The 21,412-nt window shown below is 40.4% G+C and overlaps 1 pseudogene; it reads left to right on the top strand.

The window, feature by feature from the left end:
• The first annotated feature begins 14,916 nt into the window (after nucleotides 1-14,916).
• Nucleotides 14,917-15,761, top strand: LOC145468619 (allatostatin-A receptor-like; annotated as a pseudogene).
• The last annotated feature ends 5,651 nt before the right edge of the window (nucleotides 15,762-21,412 follow it).

A 21,412-nucleotide genomic window follows, 5' to 3' on the forward strand; every position in this document is an offset into this window, starting at 1 on the left:
CGCAGCTCAACCAACCGCTGGAGAAACCATTAACAATTTCATCACACGCCTGCAGAAATTAGCCGAACATTGTGAATACGAAGGTGAAAGGGACAACCAGGTGAGAGATCGTGCGATTTCTTTCATTCAAGACAAAAACCTCAAGGCCAAGTTGTATCGCGAAGAAACATTAACATTGAGCAAACTATTGGAAATCGTTAGTCAATACCATGACAAAGAAGCCCTCGTTCTTATCCGTGATGGCCGAGTGAATAACATATCTCCAGACGCCAAACAAGGGGGAAAATGTTGGCGGTGCGATAAAGCGGGACACTTCGCGAAGGAATGTCTTCGTTCGCGTGACCACAAATGCGGGAAATGTGGCAACGTGGGTCATTTCGAAGTGTGCTGTCACTCCAAACAGAGTAAAGGGCGAGATTCTAGTCGCAGTTCGAGTCGTGGTCGTGGAAACGAATACCGTGGAAACTCTGGAAGAAAGCAAAGCCGTGGACGAAGAGGAGGAAGTTCACAGGGCCAACGTGATGTACGCCAAGTAACCGAAGACGTGACTACTGGAAACTCCGCAAGGAAGGATGATTTCTACGTGTTCTACACTGGGGAGACAGATGACGGGAACACTCTGAAGCTGGAGATTGCAGATAAGACTATTAACGTTATTATAGACTCTGGTGCTAGTTGTAATTTAATGTCCGAAGAAGTATTTAACCTTGTAACGGGGGGTAATGTTAAATTGTTGGAGTGCAACAAAAGAGTTTTTGCTTATGCATCTGAAGAGCCACTCCAAATCAAAGGAAAATGTAATCTTGATGTACGTGTGCCACAAACCCAAAAGTCCCTGAATGTTGAGTTTTATGTTATGCTTGGCAAAGCTGCGACGCTATTAGGCCGCGATGCATCTGAGTTGCTTGGTGTTTTAAGGGTAGGTGTCCCTGTTAACAGCTGTGATGTTGAATCTGATGGTGCTAGTAACAATCCAAAACAAGCAGATAGAAAGGCCTCCCTAAGGGCAAAGTTTCCCAAAGTTTTCCAGGGCCTGGGGAAGCTCAAAGGATACCAGCTCAAGTTACACATTGATGAAAAAGTACAACCAGTTGCTCAACCCCCACGCAGAATTCCTTTTAGTAGACGAGAAAAAGTCACGGAGAAATTGGAAGAGTTACTGAAGCTTGATGTTATCGAAAAAGTAGAGGGACCTACCAGCTGGGTCAACCCCTTAGTAGTGGTCGAGAAGCCTAACGGCGACATTAGAATCTGTCTAGACATGAGACAAGCGAACCAAGCCATTGTGCGGGAGAAACACCCAGTCCCCACCGTAGAGGAAACACTCCAAGAAGTCTCGAATGCCAAAGTTTTCTCTAAATTAGATTTAAATATGGCTTTTCACCAAATTGAGTTACACCCAGACTCAAGGGACATTACAACCTTTGCTGCGCCTAATGGCCTTTACAGATACAAGCGCCTGCTTTTTGGTGTAAACATGGCCACGGAAAAATTCCAGCAAATTGTTTGGCAGATCATCCAAGACTGCCCAGGGGCATACAACCTGCACGATGACCTACGAGTTGTTGGCACAAATGATGAAGAGCATGACGAAAACTTAGAGAGGGTCATGCGCAAGCTTGAAGAAAGTGGGCTTACGCTTAACTATGATAAATGTGAAATTGGTGTTGGCAGCATGATCTACATGGGTGATGTACTCTCTGGGGAAGGGCTGAAAGTGTCTAGTCAACGTGTGAAAGCTATTGTTGAGGCACCAGCACCCCAAAACCCATCGGAAGTAAGAAGTTTTCTTGGCTCCGTGCAGTTCTGTTCAAAGTTCATCCCCAACTTTGCATCAATATCGAGTCCATTGTGGGACCTCACCACAAAAGACATCAAGTGGAAGTGGGGAGTAAAGGAAGCAAAGTCATTCCAAGAGATAAAAGACCGGCTGACTCGTGCACCAGTGATGGCATATTTCAGACAGGGCGCAGAAACTCGTCTGACAACCGATGCATCACCAGTGGGAGTTGGGGCGATTCTGGAACAGAAGCAAAAAGATGGAAGCTACAGGCCAATATATTATGCCAGCAGAAAGCTGAGTAAGATTGAAATGAGGTACTCCCAATTTGAAAGAGAAGCTCTGGCTGTAAGGTGGGCTTGTGAAAAGTTCTACTTGTACCTCTATGGCATTAGCTTTGAAGTCTGCACTGATCACAAGCCTCTTCTCATCGTACTCGGAGCAAAGTCAAAGCCCCCATCAGCACGAATAGAGAGATGGCTTCTCTACTTACAGCAGTTCCAATACAAGTTGACACATATACGGGGCAAGGACAATGCTGCAGACGTCCTGAGCCGCCTACCGGTGGGTACTACCCATGATCACGAAACTCAAGCTACAGAAGAGTTTGCGTACAGCGTAGTAAGTGAGGCTGTACCAGCTGCGTTGGTGCCAAAGGAAGTTGAAATCGCTTCTGAAAAAGACCCAACGCTAAAGATGTTACGGCAGGCTGTAATGACAGATGATTGGAGCCAGTTACAAGGCACAATTTACAAAGCAGTTAAAGATGAACTGTGGGTGATAGGACAGGTGGTGATGAGAGGAAGCCGCATCCTCATTCCAGAGAGCCTTCAAAAGCGCACCATAATGTTGGCTCACGAAGGACACCAAGGTATGGTCCGAACTAAAGCCAGGTTGCGAGAGAAAGTATGGTGGCCACGAATGGACAAGCAAGTAGAGCAAGCAATACGAACATGTCACCCCTGCCAGCTTGTCGGACCCCGATCCAAACCAGAGCCGGTGAGATCAACCAGACTACCAGACTCCCCGTGGCAAGAAATCTCAGTTGACCTTCTCGAGATTACAAGTGGAGCTCACCTCCTGGTAGTTGTAGACTACTATTCTCGCTGGATCGAAGCTGTCCTTCTCAAGAAAACAGATGCACAAAATGTAATCAAGTCCATGGAGGCTATTTTTAGAACACATGGTCTACCAGAGACTGTCCGTAGTGATAACGGACCTCCATTTGCATCCAAGGAATTCGAGGGATTCCTAGAGTATCTAGCAATTGAACACAAAAAGGGCGTGCCCTATTGGCCCCAAAGCAATGGAGAGGTGGAGCGTTGCAATGAGACCTTACTGAAAATCGTGAGAATCGCGCGCCTAGAGGGTAAAGATTGGCGAAAAGCACTCGCAGACTTTCTATTCCAGTACAGAGTTACCCCTCATACTGTTACTGGGATATCACCAGCAGAACTACTGATGGGGAGGAAGCTACGTGACAAACTTCCAAAAGTCCAAATCCCCAAGGATCGAGCCACTGAAGCACAGTGGCAGCTGCTCTTAAAAGAGAGGGATGCTCAGGCTAAACTTAGACAGAAGGAGTATGCAGACAGAACACGCGCTGCCAAATTCAGCGACATTGAAGAGGGTGATCAAGTCCTACTGAAACAGGCTCGAGAGAACAAACTCTCACCCAGTTATGAACCTGAGCCATACAAGGTCGTTCACAAAGATGGAAATGCCGTCATACTGGAAGATACCAATGGGAACAATAAAATGCGAAACATAGCCCACATGAAGAAATTTGTTGCACCTGAAACCACTGAAAAGGAAGACCAGGTACAGCCAGCACAACTACGCCAAGAGCCAGACCAGGTGGAACAAACGCATCCAATGACAATTGCAAGCCAGCCAGCAGAGGTGCAAGAGACTCCACCCAACCCTTTGCCGGGCGATTCAGTTGTTTTGCGACCTGCGCGCTCTAGACAACCACCCGCCTATTTAAAAGACTACGTATGCACTTAGTTTTAGAATGTGCAAGAGACATAAAGAGAGAGACTGTTTGTTTTAAGGACTATTAATTAGATTTGTAATACTGTTCATTTAGTTTTCTCTAGTGCTGACATTTGTAATAACTTAGGGGGAGATGTAGTGTTTCTGTTGTGACGTGTCAGTCACATGATCACTTGTCTATTATGGGATGCGGTAAAAACCGAAGCATGTGGTCGGAGAAATGGGAGCAGAAATAAATCTTGTTGTTGTTATTGCATAAGCTCTTTTGGTCTACTTGCGCCCGAACCACCACAATCCCAAAGCCAAGAGTTATGTAACAAAAGCATGTCATGTCGCATCCTGACAAAAGAGGCCGCTCACGGTCCAGAATCAAAACAACAAACAAGCGATCGTGAACGATCTAAAAAGTAAATCATCTTGTATATACATGTTTTGCGATGATGTAATTTGTTTTCACCCGGCCAAAACATATCACTCTAGTCTGCATTGGGACTGCATTCACTGTTTTGTCAAATGCAATCAGAGTGAAAAAAAAGTTCAAAGTTCAAAGAAAACTCCAAAACATCGAAAACAATGAAAGAAGCCACAAAAGAGAACAAGAATGATGTTAGCAGATGGACACAAAATGTACAGCACATGGTTTGGCCATGATGTCATTCATTTTTGCCCCTGCTGCGGGGCGGCCAAATTGGTGTCACAAGATCGAACCAAGGTTAACCATCCCATGAAACTTGGCTCAAGTCTGCATTAGGACTGCGTTCTACGAACGCAATTAAAGATTAAGCTATTTTTGAATGCGTACACATCTAGGTCCGTAATGTGTCCATACAACAAACCTTACATTGTGTTGAATGCTTTTGTCCTTGTACCACAGTGGAGTAAACAGATGTAATGTTCTAGGGCTGGTAGAGCAAGTTTAGGTAATGATCTCAATCCTGGTCACATTGGTATTAGTCCTTGTTGATATTTGCTTTTCGATTTCGGCCTTGTTTTTCACTATTGTTAAGTAAGTACTAAAATACAAAGGTTCTTCATTAATGCTACAACAGTATATATAGTATTTCGCAATTAGTAAGAGGTGATTAGTTAACGTTCAAAGGCGGTCGTTATCTATGATACCATATAAGATTTGCACGGTTGACAGTTCTAGGTTTATTGCTGTAAGAGTCTCATACCATTGCAGAAAGATTTTCCAGAACTCTGATACCACCGGACATGAAACTAGCATATGCTTTACATCTTGTTTTGTTTTTGAGCATAAATAGCAAATATCACTGCTCGCAAGTTTAGCTTTAAATAATTTGCTTTTTGTAAAAACTATATCATGTAAAGTTTTGTACTGGAACATAGTTAACTTCGCTTCTATAGTGATAGAGAAGGCTAAGTGGAAGTATTTGCTTATTTGGTCCGGTGTTAACCCATTGGCAATAAGGCGTTGTTTTGTGGTGGGTTCTTCAAATACGTGCTTCGCGAAACTTTTATGTATGGCTTTGGTTGTTTGCACTTTCAAGTTCTCCCATGGTTGTGTAAGATGCTCTTGTCGTGCAACTTTTCGCTTTATTGCCTTTTTATATTCTTGTGGAAAAGCGTTTATTACTCCACAATAGGTCAAGAAATTTGTTTGCAGCTGATACCGGAGTTTAAATTCTTCGTAGGTGAGGAAATCTAGATTCTTGTCGAGAAGGTCTTTTAAGGTGTAAACTCCTTTATCAAACCAAGTACGGAAAAAAATTGTCTTGTTATCAATTTTGATATCTTTGTTATTCCATACAATCGTTTTCTTTGTGCATGGCATTTTATTATTCTGCACATCCTTAAACTCAAACCAGTATTGTAACATTCACTTATAAAAGAGTGGTAGCTCTTTGATGTTAAGATCCTTACTGTTACAGTTACAGGTTGAGAGGAAGGTTAATGTGGCTAATGTTGAGAGGAAGTGTAATGTGGCTTCATTGGGAATAACCGTCCATGCCGAATTCCCGCTCAGGTGAAATCGCTTTATCCAAATAGACTTTAGGGCTTTGTTCATAAAATTAAAATCAATCATATTCAGACCCCCGTTTTTGCGTTCGCCAGTAATTGTGTTTTTTCTTAATTTTGGCTATTTTGTTGTCCCAGATAAAATTAAAGGTGATTTTGTTTGCCTGATCACAGAAGTTTTCAGGGATTGGCAGTACAGATGCATGGTAAAAAAGCTTTGAAAGGCCCACAGATTTAACAATGTTGATCTTGCCTAATGAAGTTAGTTTCCGTCTCTTCCAATAGTTTAAAGTCTTTTCCAAAACATCCAATTTTTCATAGAAGTTAAGTTTATCGCTAACGTTTTTCGAGTTTGAGAAGTGTATTCCTAAAGCATAAACAGAGTCTTTCGGCCACTTAACGTTGAACGGGGTATCTTCTCTGTTTTTCCATTTTCCCAGCCACATTGCCTCTGACTTCATATGGTTAATTTTTAATCCTGAGCATCTTTCAAACTTTTCCAGAAGGTCAAGAAAAAGACTCATTGATTCGGGTTTTTTTAGAAGAACTGTTGTATCATCCGCATACTGTGTGATTTTTATTTCGCGTGCTCCTACTCTGATGCCTTCAATTTTCGGATTTTTTTTTAATCGCAAGTACAAGAATTTCAATACCAAGGACGAAGAGTATGCCTGATAGTGGACAACCCTGTCTGACACCTCGCTCCAGGTTGAAAAAATCAGAGGCATAACCATTGTTTGTCACACAACTAGTTATGTTGCAATAGAAAGTTTGTATCCAATTTTTGAAGTCAAAACCAAAATTACGTTTGTCGAGAGCCTTAAAAGGAAATTCCATTCTATAGAATCAAATGCCTTTTCAAAGTCGAGGAAGACAGCAAGACCGGGGAGGTTTTTTGCTGCGGTGTAGCTAATAATATCACTAATGAGTTACGTTTTCACCAATATACCGTTCTTTGATAGAGCCAGTTTGATCAGCGTTTATCAAAAGCGGCAGAACGGCTTCCAGTCTTTTTGCAACTGCTTTCGTGGCAATTTTGTAGTCTGTGTTTAAAAGTGAGATAGGCCTTAGGTTGCCAAGGAGATTGGTCGGTTTGTCTTTTTCCGTACTAGTGTTATGATACGTCTTCTTTGACATATTGATAATTGGCGTTTTTCAAAGCCATAATTTATGCTTGCAATAACGTTTTGTTTAACGTAATCCCAGAAGAATTTGTAAAATTCGCATGTGGAGCCATCAGAACCCGGGGTTTTACCATTGTCCATGTCTTTTAAAGCTTGGTAGCATTCCTGTTCGGTTAGCACGCCTTCACAATTCTTAGATTGCTCCTCATTAAGGGGTGTTAACACGTTGTTGTTAAAGAATGCATCAAACTCGGAATTATTGGGATTAACATTTCTAGTAGAATATAGACTTTTATAAAATGTTTTCTCTTCTTCAAGTATTGTCTTGGCGTCGTCAGTTTCTTCACCGTTAGATAATTTTAGCTTTGATATCTTTTTCCTTAAGAAATTCTCTTTTCTAGATTGAGAAAGTACTTAGAATTTTTTCTCCGTTCTCATACCATGGCGCCTTACTGCGCAGAATCGTACCTTTAATTTTTCTGTTCAGTAGTTTTTCTAATTTTGCTTTTAGTGTATAATACTCGTTCAGCAGATTAAGGTCATTTCTCGAGGAACATAGTTTTTCTTGCAGATCATTTAGTTTTATTAGTAGCTGATTTTCTTTGTCCTTTTCTGATCTAGCTGTTCTCTTAGAGTACTGCAACGTGAAGCTTCTAATTTCCATCTCGATGACATCCCATTTCAGGCCAAGATCTGTAACATCCTTGTACTTTTCTATGAAAGCCGGAATGCTTTCACACATTTTTTCGACATATTCTTTATCTTCTAACAAACTTGCGTTAAATTTCCAGAAACCAGGGCCTGATTTTTTGCGTTGGTCGAACGACTGTATATTCAACATAATAACAGAGTGATCTGAGAAAGGATTGTGTATAATATTACTCTCTTTTGTTAGATAAACTAAATCAGCTGTGATTAGAAAAAAAATCTAGTCGGCTCTGAGACTTGAATGCTTGGTCACGCCACGTAAACGACAGAGCTTGGGGATTTAATTCGCTCCAAATATCCGTGAGAGCGAAGTTTGAGCATAGATTTCCAATTTCGTTTATAACAGCATGTTTGTTCGAACTTTGTTTCACACTTTTTCTGTCTTTGGGGGTCAGCGCGCAATTGAAATCCCCTCCAGTTATCAAGTTGCTATCTGAAAATCCACTTAGAGTTTGATTTAAATCTTGATAAAATTTGATTTGTTGTGGAATGTCATTCGGAGCGTATACATTGGCAAGGACAAGGCTTTGATTATCTAGCTTGATTTCCAAACTTATTGATCTTCCATTTTTGTCTTTGGTACTTCTTGTCACCTCTAATTGATATCTGGGGTTAACAAGAATCATCACACCTTTGCTACGGTTGGATCCATGACTGTAGAAGATATTTCCACCCCATTCCGATCGCCAAATGTTTATAGATTGTTCGGTACTGAAGGTTTCTTGGAGAAAATAACAGTGCGCGGTCTGCCTATGAAGCCACTTAGAGATTTACCTACGTTTGATAGAATTATTTAAACCTCTTACGTTTAGGGAAATAATTTTAAAGTTAATTGATGAAATTCCGTTATCCATCATGCATTAATGTATTAAAGCGGTTACTAATTGACCTGAATTTGTTTGGACTTATCTTAAACCTAGGCTGTCGTATTTGACTCGCTTGCTGTAAAGCATACCTGTATCTAAAAAAGCAGGATGTAAACACAAAATATATGCAAGTGGCAAACAAAGTGTTTCTGTCGCTTCTATACATAAAAGGAAAGCACATACAAAACAATAACAACAAGATGACACCTATTGCGAAAAAACGCTCCTATTAAAGGGAGTGTTATGGTTAGCTGGTGTATGCAAATTCGGCTCTGCTTAGCCTGTTTAGAGCTATACATGTATATAAAACTGTACAATGCTCTTTCTGTTGATAAAGGTAACTGTAGATTGAAAATTTTATGAGAAAAACAAGGAATAAAGCTTTAGGGTTAAAGCATAGTTCCAAGAGGCAGAAATTGACTTACGTTGTAATTTCGGTCTCCATGGGTGTCATGGAATGCTTAATTACATCCCATAGGAACAGCTTGTTTAGAATCATATTTATTCCGTAACACTCGATTGTGTGATTTGTATTCTTTCATTACGTAACCAGTTCTGTTCAATACTTTTGTAATTAGTCCTTAACCGATAGTTTTCTTTTCCTTTCTTTGATTGTAACACCTTGCGTTTGCATATTTAGGGTTTTTTGGGGTGATACGTGTTGAGAGGTTTTTCTGTGTGTAGAAGAAGCAGGTTGAAGTGTAGTTACGAGCGAGGCTAGAAACAACCTCGTTCCCAGGGTCTCTCATCTTACCGTCCCCTGGAGCGAGCGAAGGGAGACCCTGGTTGGGTCTGGTCACGTGTCTCCCAGAATCTGGGAGATGACAATTAAATTATTGAAGGGATGGGCGGCCTAGTAGGAATTTTGTCTATACTTAGCCCACGGGAGTGCGGGATGTGTTGTCACCAAAGTAATCCGTACCAAGAACGATATGATGTTCTGCGGCAATGTCCGGCGGTAATATTCTGAAAACGCTAAGGAAAACTTATCCATCAGCTGATAGCGGAAATCCAAGTCGCTGAAGGTTGTATGGTTCAGTGAAGGACGTTACATATTGTAAAAATCTCCTCAAGAAGGCGAATGGAGAATTGCACACCGCGGCCGAGGCTGTGTATGGAAGATGTTTGACTCATCTTTACCTCAGAATGAAGTGTAGGTCTTGTTACCGGCGATAAAATATTTTTAGAGAATTCAGGGCCTTTTAATTGATCACTGAAAGCCAAAGTCACTTCGAAAGGAGCGAAAGGATGAAAATTTATTGAGGTTTCACCGCGCCGTCGGCGCCCCGAACTTTGCAGAACGCGAAGGATAATACAACGAACTCGTCGCGGTATGCATTTCGCCGTCGTTGCTGATAAAATGGATTTATCTTCGAGCGAAAGGAGGCTAGAAAGAGAAAAATATAATTTTTATTGTGTTGTTAATAAATTAGTGTACGTGACGCTAACGGTTCGAGAGAATTGTGCACATTTTCATTCAATTTTCGATCTCTCGACCCTTCTTTGCTTCAAGCGTGTTTCTGAGGGGCACTTTTTATGCCGTGTTATTAGAAGAAATGGAAATTATAAGTAGAGCGGAGTCGCTTGAGTTCGTAGGTCTGCATGGTTTCCGCTGTTTACTGCACGTCGCTCGCGCTTCTCAGAGTTTGACACCTCTGTAATTTGCCATGCCGTGCTTATACTTTGTTTAGGTTCGTTTCTATTGGAAGATATGTTTTTAGGTTCTAAGTATTGGCTCTCCAGGGACAAAGATTAAAATATTCCGTGAACAGATTGCTTACTTGCATTCTATATTGTGACGCCGCAAGTGACGCCGGGCCCGGCTATTTCATTAGAGCTGTTTGCAAGCACAGTGCGTTGCACGAATATCATATTTATCTTCGTCCAGCTTTTCTTCAGAGACTGCCGTAGCTTTACTTTGAGAAAGCTATACGTTTTCCTAGGGACGTTCTTATGTTTTTTGCATCAATTTGATCGAGTGCATCCAAAGAAGAAACAACAATTACTACGGGTTGAAATTGCGCTGCTCGACGTCCACAGGTGAAATATGACTGACTTTCCATAAATCCAGTGGGTAAGACGGCAACACTGAAAATCACGACCACTAAATTGCCTCGAGACAGACTTGCTTAACCTTTAGGTAAACGTTGGAACAGATATTATTCGAAATTTCAGCCTGAAAGCTAAGTATTGATAAACGCCGCGGGTCGCAGCGCGCGACAAAACTCAACGCGACAAACTGCTGATTTCAGAGGACCCCTCCCTGATGCTCTCAATTGTCAAAGTGGCACGTGACCAGACCCAACCAGGGTCTCTCTTCGCTCGCTCCAGGGGGCGGAAAGATGAGAGACACTGGGAACGAGGTTGGGCTAGAAAGTGGCAGGAACACGTCCGGAAGCACATTTTCATTACTGAGAAGTCATCAGTAAACCATTCCTAAATTCACGACAAAGAGCCATTTGCCGTGGAACGTGAGTGCTAAATAGCTGGTCGAAGCAATCGAAGGACAAGCGTAAAGTTCTGTCGAAGCCATCGAAGGACAAGCGTAAAGTTCTGGTCGAAGCCATCGAAGGACAAGCGTAAAGTTCTGTCGAAGTCGGCCGTTGTAAACCGGACAGCTGGAGTAAATCGGAGAAGTCAAGTTGAAATATACCGGACTGAGTGAAGACGTAATCGGAAGAAGTAAGTTGAAAGGTGGGAGTAATAAACGGGAGTTTGAATTGGTTCGTTGTGTGTGTCATGTGTTGGTGGAACGTTGTTGGGGTCAAGTTCATGGACAAGGACTTCAGACGCAAGGTGAACTGAACTGAACTACGGAAACGCCTATTTTTTTAAAGGAATATTCTTGTAAATAGATTAAGTGTACTGAAGTATTTAGCTTGTTTATTATATTCTTGTAAATAAATTAAGGTTAATTATTTAGCTTATTGTATTATTGTTAGTTACCCTATTTAAAGTATAGTGTTATTTTAGTGTAATTGTTATAATAAATACTTGTAGACTTAGGTAGTTGTTGCGTGTTTTCTCGGGTTCGTTTATGCTTAGTTTTTTTTTGTTAGAGAGAGCCCACCTTTGTGGCGCGGTTTCGTCACAATGGGGCTCTCTTTTAAGTGCTCCGGAATGGCTCCACAGGCATATATTTCTCCACCTACAACAAGATGTCGATCAATAACTTTGGAATCAAATCCGAGTGCTCTGGCTTTTTTCATTGCTTTGATCAAAGTGCGACGTTCCTGCTGAATGGCTTTAGCATCACGGTCCTGCGTGATGTAAGCATCATGATAGGTTGTGGAATTTTTCAGATCTTTTTTCCTTGACCATACCAAGTCTCTGTCTTCGCGACACACAAATCTCGCAATAATTGGCCTCGTTTTTCCAACTGCAGGCTTTCCCACTCTGTGAACGGCATGGAATCTGACATTAGTGACATCTATTTTCAGATCGTTCTGTATTAGGTTAGTAATCATTCCTTTGCAATCTTCTCCACGATCTTCAGGTAGATTCATGAATTTCAAGTTTTTGCGACGCGTGTAGTTCTCTAAGGCAATCTTGTTTCCTTTTTCCACATTAAGAAGCAGCGTTGTTTTCTCCAATTCAGACTTCAGCTCGTCAATTTCCCTTTGTTGAGAATCTTTCACGTCTTTGTGGGCTTTCAGCTCGGCGGTATGATCGTCGATACGCTCCCAAGCTTGCTCCAGAGACTTTTCAACGTCGCTGATGGTTGCTTTCAGACCATCCAAGTTCTCTTTTATTTCGTGGCGAAAGCAGTCCATGTCTGTCTGGAGTTGCTCTATTTTGTTCTCCAATCTGTCACCCAAAGATTGAATTGAATCGACGATTTGTTTCAGGACATCATCAAGGGGAACGCTATGTTCTTTTCCGACCTCGTGTTCTTTGCTTGTTGGCATTGCCGCCATCTTGGGTTTCTTCTGGTCGCTCGACGGGAGGCTATAAGAAAAGGACCTCTCAGCTATTTTCTTGCTTTTTTTCTTCATAAATGGAAACGCATTGACTGCTTTTTGAAGGTTCAGTTTGTTGTGGACGACATGGCTGTTTGAGAGCCGAATAATCCGGCTATATTCTAGGAGCTCTCACAAACGTGACCGTCCGCCATTATTCCGTCACGTGTTTCTCACATCACATTGGTATTTGTTATGCCACCTGGTTTTAATTTTTTGAGGCATAGAAAGTGATTAGCATGCATTTGTAATATTGTGTAGAAACACTGTGAACTTTGAGAGATCATCCTTGGCTAACATTTCCTTTTTCTCCTAGTATGCACCCCGCCCTCCCAACCCCCCACCTGCATTACATCTTGATTACTTTTAAACAACTTTCGTAAAACTAACTTACATGTAACTGATCACCACCCCAACCTCAATAACCTTGTACCAGATGGTACTGGTGAAAATAGCTGCAGTAACATCGTAACCATTAGAGACATAATTATTGGCGGTTAAGTTCAATATACCTGCATAAACATCAGTTTTGTTACTTTGACAGTACCTAACGAGTGTGCCCAGCATTGGCAAGGTTCAGTTTCACATTTCTGGCCAGATTATGCTGGCGTTTTGTGTTTGATGTTTGTGTCTTCCGTAATTTCAGCCAGTGTTTTCCATTAGTTTCTTCCCCTTTACTCCATTCAAAGATGGCTTTGGACCACTTGTTTGTGATGTTGATGTTTTTAACTTTGATTTTCTTCTTGATATTGATGTGGGTTGTACTCTGATTTTGGCTTTGCTGTTGTGAAGAACAAGCAGTGTAAGTCCATTTTGATATTTACCAAAGTGTACAAACGCTGTTGCAAGTGCAGCAACAGGTGCCTGACCTCTTGCTTTTGATATTATCTTTCTATAAACTTCTAAGTATTTCATATAGCATGCCCTATTAGAATTATTACCAGTTGTTTTTAGCTTTAGTTCGATGTCATCTTGTACTTGCCTGTGAACTCTTAGTATGTCTTGTAATTGAATGTCTGCCTCAAATCTAGATTCTTTGTCAGATGGCTGACTGCTGAAAGTGTCATCTTGGGTTGAAGGGAGATCAGAATCTACTTCCATGGGGAAACAATAGTCATTGGTTTCCATGTCAATGTCAGCATGTTTGGTTCCATGGAGATGAACAAATTTTTGTAAGTGGAGTTCCTTATGATCTCCAATTGCAAGTTTTGCCAGACTGACCTTCCCTCTGGTCTCTGAGTTGATTCCTGCAATACCATATTTGAGTGCCACGGCAGCTCGATGTGCACAGGGGTTGCCATTGCTCCCCAAAGGATACGTCTAGGTACACATTCCAGTTCTGCAGTCCACGTCATAGTTTACTTCTGAATTAGTTCTGCTGGGTAGAGGAATTTTAAAGAGTCAGAAGTGCTTTGTTTGACAGCACTGAGTTGGATTTTTTTGAGCCTGTTGCACCAAACCACCTCGGAGCGAGATGGAGATTTTCAGTTTTGCAAAAGGCAAGGGCAAGTAATTTTCTTTGAAGATACATTTGAAGGTCTTCCGTAATGAACTTGAAGAGTTCAGTCAAATTGTATGCCCTCATTCAGTGTAGAATCACACTCTTGGAAATGTTGATCATTGACTCAGTGTAATTATCAGAGTTATTGCCTCTGGTAATTAGGTTCTTTCTCTGACAGAGAGCCCAATCTTGCTGTCGCTTTAAGGATTTTTTAAGGTATTCCTGATAATGGGGGTACTTTACAGTTGTAACCTTATCTGTAGAAATTCTTTCTCAGAGGAAGAGAAAACAAGTTTCTGAAAATGTCCTATCAAGTGTTGGCGATCTTCTTTGTTAATGTTGTAGTTGGAGTTAAAAGGCCAACGCCAGACAGCCTGCAGGAAATGAAATGTACAGAGTAGTAGTAAAGCATCTTTCCAGATGTCTGAAAGAGCTCCCCTTTGTCCAGAGTCGTCATCAGTCATAAAAATCTGTGGTTCTGCTTTTGGCCCTGTAGCAATAAAGGCATGTGGTGACAGAACGTTTTGTAGTTTTTTTTGTTTTTGTTTTTGTTTTTGTTTTGTTTTGTTTTTTCATGACCCTTTATTTTATTTATTCACTGAAAAAAGGTAACATACAACACAATTTCAAAAAAAAATTACAAAAAATTAAAATGTGACAAACTAGTGAAAATAGCTAACTGAAACGATCTACGAATTACGGTCTTATAAACACTCACAAGAATCGAACAAAACAAAAGTGCTCTAAAGAGTAACAAGGCTTCAAATCTTCTTTTTGTCTGTCCCGAGCTTGTTTTTTAAAAATTTGAGATAGGAAGCAAAACAGAAGGGGTCTTCATTTTTTGCAGAAATATAGATTTAATGCCTAAAAAAGCCTGTTTTTCGGGATGAAAAGCAAATAGAGCATCGCGGTGTTTGAGTTTGATTTGCATGTTATATTTACAATTCCACCAAGAAGTGAGATCGATCCAAAATACTTAACTAAAATCACATTCAACAAAGAGATGGGTCAGTGTTTGACTGCCAATGCAAAGGTAACATTTGTCGTTCTCTCTTATCTTATCTCTTAAGAGTCTACTTTTTGTGCACAAAATGTTGTGGTTAATCTTAAATTGAAAAACCGACATTTTGACATCGAGAGTTAGTTTGAAAGGAGGTTCATAAATATGTGAAATTTCATCCGCAGAAAAACCTGCGTGCCTGGCTATTGACAGGTGGTACTGTATTTTTCGACCCATTACGTACAAGCGTTACTTCACCCGAAAGAGGGTCTTTCTTTACATCCTGGCTATTTGGGCTTGTTCTTGTCTTCTAAAGATCAACAAATTTTTTGAGTGGAAATTGTCGGGAAGTAAATGTGTTAATGTTAAAGCGCCGTTTGGAGAAAAGGGAACTCAAGCCATGATAGTTATCTACTGTCTGATTGGGTTTTATTTTCCATGTTTGATTACTTGGGCCTCATTTACCCATATCACACTGCTGTTCAAGACATCACCAATGGCAAGATGCTACGGTGAGCGACAGAGAGCGCAGCAGAGAGTGTTACTGCGCATGTGCGCTGTGGCATCAATCACTCTGACATTGTGCTGGCTTCCAGCTCAAACCATTTACGTTCTTTCTCCTTTTGGCGTCACTCATATTGGTAGTACATTACATCGCGCAGGAGGAATTGTTGCTATGTTTAACTCGTGTGTCAATACTTTGATTTACTGGATGACAAACAGCGAGTATAGGGTTGGTTTGAAACGTTTCGGGAAAAAGAAAAGCTCTCAACAGTCTAAACAGGGAAGTGATTATGCATTCCCGAGCGGTTCTCACAGAACTGAACTTTGACGACACTGCATTGTAAAATTTTTGCATTCTCATGTGGGTTTTCAATTACGTTTTTCATTACTATGACCATAGTAACTATGCTATGACAAATTTGCAAACTCGTTATCATGCGTCACTGTTATTCATTAGGGAGCTTTAGCAACGACGACGGCCAGGCCTAGTCAAAAATGAATTAATATTTTACAAGTAAAATTCGCAATTGTCTAGATCGGTTCAGTACGCCAATTGCTTTAAAATCATACTCAGGCTAAATATGCAATGACAACCTTAAATTCCAATGGAAATACGATAAATTAGCCGTCGTCATTGGCGTTCCTCAGACTACGCAGAACTTGGTCGTTTCACGTTCTTGTTTTGCATAGGACGGTGAAGAAATTTGCAAAGATTTATAACGCACGTGTACAGCTATTGCTTTGCGCATTAAACTTTTTGTTTGGTGACGTACTCGTTGCCGTTGTCGTTGTGGTTTGTTTAAGCTCCCTATTACTGATAAGGATACGGTGTCTCAAATGTAATTCGGATGCGTGCATCGAAAGGCTGGACATAGTCATGAAGATATACGGACAAATGAGGTACTTTGAACATAGAATTACAATACCGTGAAATTGCGATGGCCAACAGAGATACATTAAGAGTTCTGGAGTACGTTTGTAGCTATAATTTACGTTATAGGATAATTGTCGTCGATGGATTAAATGAATAATTAATTAGAGTGGCTTTCTTATGAGCAAGATCTAAGCTACTCAATGAAATCTCTGAGCACACCTAAACCCCCTCTTACATCCAATCTTCCCATCATGCGCCGCGCGTATCTCGCATTGATTGTGTTGGCCACTTTATTGTGCAAATGACAAAATTACTTCATTGTGATTGGCTGAGAGCCGCCCAATTTATCGTTAATCTTTAATTTGCACTGCAGTGTAAATTCATGCGCGCGCGTTCCTAATTTTCCCAGTCATATAATAAATGACTAATCGTATGGAAGCTCAAACTGATCGTGATATTTTCAAATGTCACTTGTAGGATAACTATATTGTAACGCGCGCGGGCGACAACAACTTCCAGTCAAGGAGTCCAACAGCCAACGGTTTAATTACTCGACTCTCAACGTTTAGCTTACTTGTACATAGCAAGTCTACTAACACACACAGGCCACTCCATCACGTGAGTCCCTTATATACGCTGTATTACGAGTACATTGCGCATCCCGTACTCGCCATATAACCGTCTCTTAGTCTTAGAACTCTTGCGAGTATACATTCAAATACAACCGTTATACATCTTAGCACGCGCATCATAGCTCGTGCAATCACTATATCAGTTTTATTACAATATGTTCTTTGCCGGCTGGGAGGTCTGTACAGTGAAAAACTGTGACCAAGGTCTTGAAAATGCTGCCCGAGGCCGCAGGCCGAGGGCAGCATTTTCAAGCCCCACATCCATCGCCGATTAGTCAACGCAAGTTTATCTCTGTTCACTTTAAAATGGCAAGGAAAGTCACTGTAAGTAAATTCAATTGAGTGTTTTGAAGTTGTGAGAGTTTGCTTGGTTGTTTGTAGCTTGGCGTTGTGATGGCGCTTAATCCTGAGTTTCTCTCGCCGTAAAATTTGAGTCAATTTCAGTCGAGTTTACCTCTCTGATCGTTGCTGTATTTAGGAGAATTTCTGTGGAATATACTTAACGAATTTCCTCGCTTTCTGCTATTCAATTTACAGTAGAAAAGTCTGATTTCAAGTGATTTTAATAGCAACGACTGACAGAAATTGTTTTTGAAGTAAAACTTCAAACTTCGCACGAAATTTCACACCGCAAAAACAATTTTGGAGAACTTAACTGGTAAAATAAATGCAACTAACATAAAGTGGTTCGAAAAAATCTGTTCTTTAATACATCTTTCTTTGTCTACCATCTGAGTTACTCGCTAGTTGCCGAGAATTTTTACAAATCGTTAGTAGACGGCGCGTAAGCCGATATAATGACAAGAGTTGCGTAAACAAACCCATTTGTAATCTGTAAAACCAATTTACTGCAGGAAAAAAAATAAACATGTTATTTGCCGGCTTAGGGTCGGTCCGTATAGTGAAAAACTGTGACCTCGGGCTTGAAAATGCTGCCCTCGGCAGCATTTTCAAGACCTCGGTCACAGTTTTTCACCGCTACACGGACCTCCCAGCCGGCAAATAACATATATAATTGCAATTGCCTTCATATGATTAGCTATGCATATTTTCTATGGCATGATGTAAAATAGTTATGCAATGATCTCTCGTGGTTTACCATGGAATGCCCCACTAGTCACTTGTATTTTCTTGGTATACACATTCGCATTAAGGCTCATATGTGTTCTGAGAAAATGTAAGTGACCCGTGGAATATTCCACGTTATACCACTCGAAAGTGTTGCATAACTAGTATAAAAAGGATACAACACTGCGTAATATGTAGTTAAGGAAATTCCTCTGAAATAAAAGTGACAATAGATTTTTGTTCAAACTTTGTCCACTGAATATTTGTCATATGATAACTTCAATTTTGAAATAAAAAAGGGGGGTGCCCATGCTCATTAAGGAGCAGTGAGGCATTGAAAATGCCCCATTTTGGCACTATCTAATGCTTATTATAAGAACGCATTCCCAGTAATTGTAACATCTTTGTAAGCCCGGACTCATAAGAACAACGCATTAAACTACAGTCAATACATTGTGTCGGACACAAATAAACATTTAAATTTGATTCAGACAGAAAGCCGAATCCTTGATTAAAAATTTGAACCAAATTTCTTGACGTGGTTACCGACTGCAAAATAGAAAAGACCACAGTGTATCTGCTATTTTTCTTATTTATTCAATTTTCAGCAATAGAAATTAGATCAGTCTTTTCTCAAGCAAAGCTTATGATTAGTTGATGACAACGATTAGAAAAAAAATTGGGGTGCCCATGCTCGTTGGTGAGCTAGAGCCATTTTTCAACTGACAGAGCTCAATATCAAGGCAAATCCGTCATGTTTTCAATATGCGCGTGCACAAGCGCGCGCTAATGACGCCATGAATTATGCGCAGTAAGGATGCGCAATGCAAATGTGAGGAATGACCTTAATTACAACATGACAACAAACAACTAAAGTGACAAGAAATGTAGAAAATGTCATTAATTAAGGGGTGAAAAAGTGTTTACTTATTGACAAACAAAGCTAAGTTGCCAGTGAAAGATTGACATGAGAAATTTGCCTCTTGAGTAAGGGTTTTTCCCAATCAATACGCAGCGCCTCCTTTTAGATGAATCAATTCATTTAACTATTCAGTATATTTTATTGTAAATGGTTTGAACCCAGGAGTATCAGTAGTTCGTATGGTGTGATCGTCCGGGTGAGTGTAGTTCTGAAAAGAACTCTTGTTGGTGACTGACGTTTCGACAACCTGAGCGGAAGTCATCTTCAGAGTCAAGTGAATAGTGTTTGTCAGTCGATGATGAACGACAACAACATTGTTATACTACCAGCCGACAAAGGACGTGTCTCTGTTGTTATGGACAAGACTGAATACTTTGAAAAAATGGACACACTTGTTAACGACAAACAAACTTTCGAAGAACTTAAACGCGACCCGACGCCAGCAATTCAACGTAAACTTAACAGCAAAAGTGACTTAGGCTTAAAAAGACTCACACTATTGACACTCAACGCTACAATCGACTGAGGTGCTCAGTACCACAACCATCGAAACTTTACGGACTACCGAAACTGCACAAACCTGGTATACCGATGCGACCTATAGTGTCATTCTGTGGGTCCCCTACGTATCAACTGTCTAAGTACTTGACGACCATTCCAGTGTACAAGCTAAAGCTTAAGTTAATTTAGTATTCTTAGAGCTGTAAACAGTGTAGTTTGAAAAAGGATCGAAAGACGAAAGAACAGCAACTCCTCGCTCGAGTTACCAATTTTTCGCCCTTTTGAATTGGGAATAAATCCATGTCATGGTTTGAAGTCAACCGCAGGCTTCCCAAGCTCAAAATACGTGGTGTATGCGACAGCTTGTGTATTGGGAAAATCACCGATCATAAAAAAAAAAAAATTAATAATCACAGAAATACCATTCTGCTCCCCATAAGTAGCCTGCGAACACAGACATATTTCCGGCTGTCGCTTGTCTCCTCCGAAAATAACGTCTGCGAACCCGAGCCAGGAAACGATTTCTGTGACGTAATGACTTTTGTTTCTCCTTGGCCAATCAGATTCCATGATAAAATGAAACTCCAGTGCTCCTCGCAGCGGATACCTCACGCAGTAGTTCTGGGGCTACTTGAGCTAAACTGCGATTGGCGTAAAATTCTTACGCCAGAGAAATCGTTTCCTGGCTCGGGTTTGCAGACCTTATTTTTCGGCGGAGACGAGCGACAACCGGAAATGCGTCTGCGTTCGCAGGCTACCCATAAGTGACAGAGAGCTGTGTAGACCTTTCTCTGGTTCAAAATTTATCTGAGTATTGTTGGAAGCTGAGAAATTTTGTAACGTTACTTTCTTTCATTACCCAGGTGATGGCCAGGGTTGTTGTACTTGTGTATAAATGCAATGATAGAGATTTTCAGAAATTTTGAGAAGAATGTTTAACTAAAATAAAAGGTACCACAATTTTATTTTGTGGGCATGGAGCTTTTCCACATATTTGAATTTTTAGCAAAAGGTCAACCCAAATACTTGCAAAGCACCAATTCACAGTCCATTCATAACCTGGTGAGCAATTGGATTTCTATCAGCAAAAGGGGTAGCATTGGGCCTACCTAAACAATCAAGCATTTTAGAACTGACATTAAATGTAACCTGGTAAAAAAATTTATTGTTGTTAACAAAGGGTTACCTCTTGAAGTCTGTCAGTCGTAGATACATTGCTTGTGACTTTCTTAAAATCCTGAACTGGGTTTTTATATGTTTTTCCCTAATCACATGCTGTCTATTTTTTTTTCGGGAATTTCAGAAACAGATATCAAATAGAATGACATAGTCAATATTTAGCACAATTTCTTGGTTGTAAATATTTAGTTACAAATATCACAGCTTTTTGTTGTTGTTGTTATTTTTTCTTAATTTTGAATCTTTTTTGTACTAAATTTGCATTTTGAGTAAACTTAAGCTAACTTTTTTATAGTGCACTGTAATGTGAAATATTGTCAGTTGTAGAAAGCAACCAGCTGAATTGTGTTACTACTAACTGGCAGTGAACTACAATAAGGTTACAAAAAAAGCTCATTATGAAAGTTCTAGCCATCTCCATAAATGACATTCAAAGAAAAATAACTGGTTATATTTGTCCAAGCCAATTTTGCAGTATTTGTACTTCCATTGGAGTTTTAAATACTTCGATCAAAATTAAATGTTAGCATATTTTGGCTCAGTGGATAGAACAATTTGTTGAAATTTATGCATAATTATGGATTCATGGAAGGCAGCAGTCACAGTAACCTGGATAGCAACAGTGCTTTCCAAACCACTCTGTGATGTTTCCTTAACTTGTAATTCAATGCCAGCACTAAGTCAACTTAGCAGTTTTCTACCTGGTTAGAAAGCTCGTTGCAAAATTTATGACTTGAGAAATAATATCCCATGAAGAAAAGAATTGAATAGTTGTGTCTAAGCCAATTTGCAGTGGTTGAACGTCCATCAGAACCTTTG

The sequence above is a fragment of the Orbicella franksi genome, chromosome 14 (genome assembly GCF_964199315.1).
Source record: "Orbicella franksi chromosome 14, jaOrbFran1.1, whole genome shotgun sequence".
In the NCBI taxonomy this organism is placed as follows: Eukaryota; Metazoa; Cnidaria; class Anthozoa; order Scleractinia; family Merulinidae; genus Orbicella; species Orbicella franksi.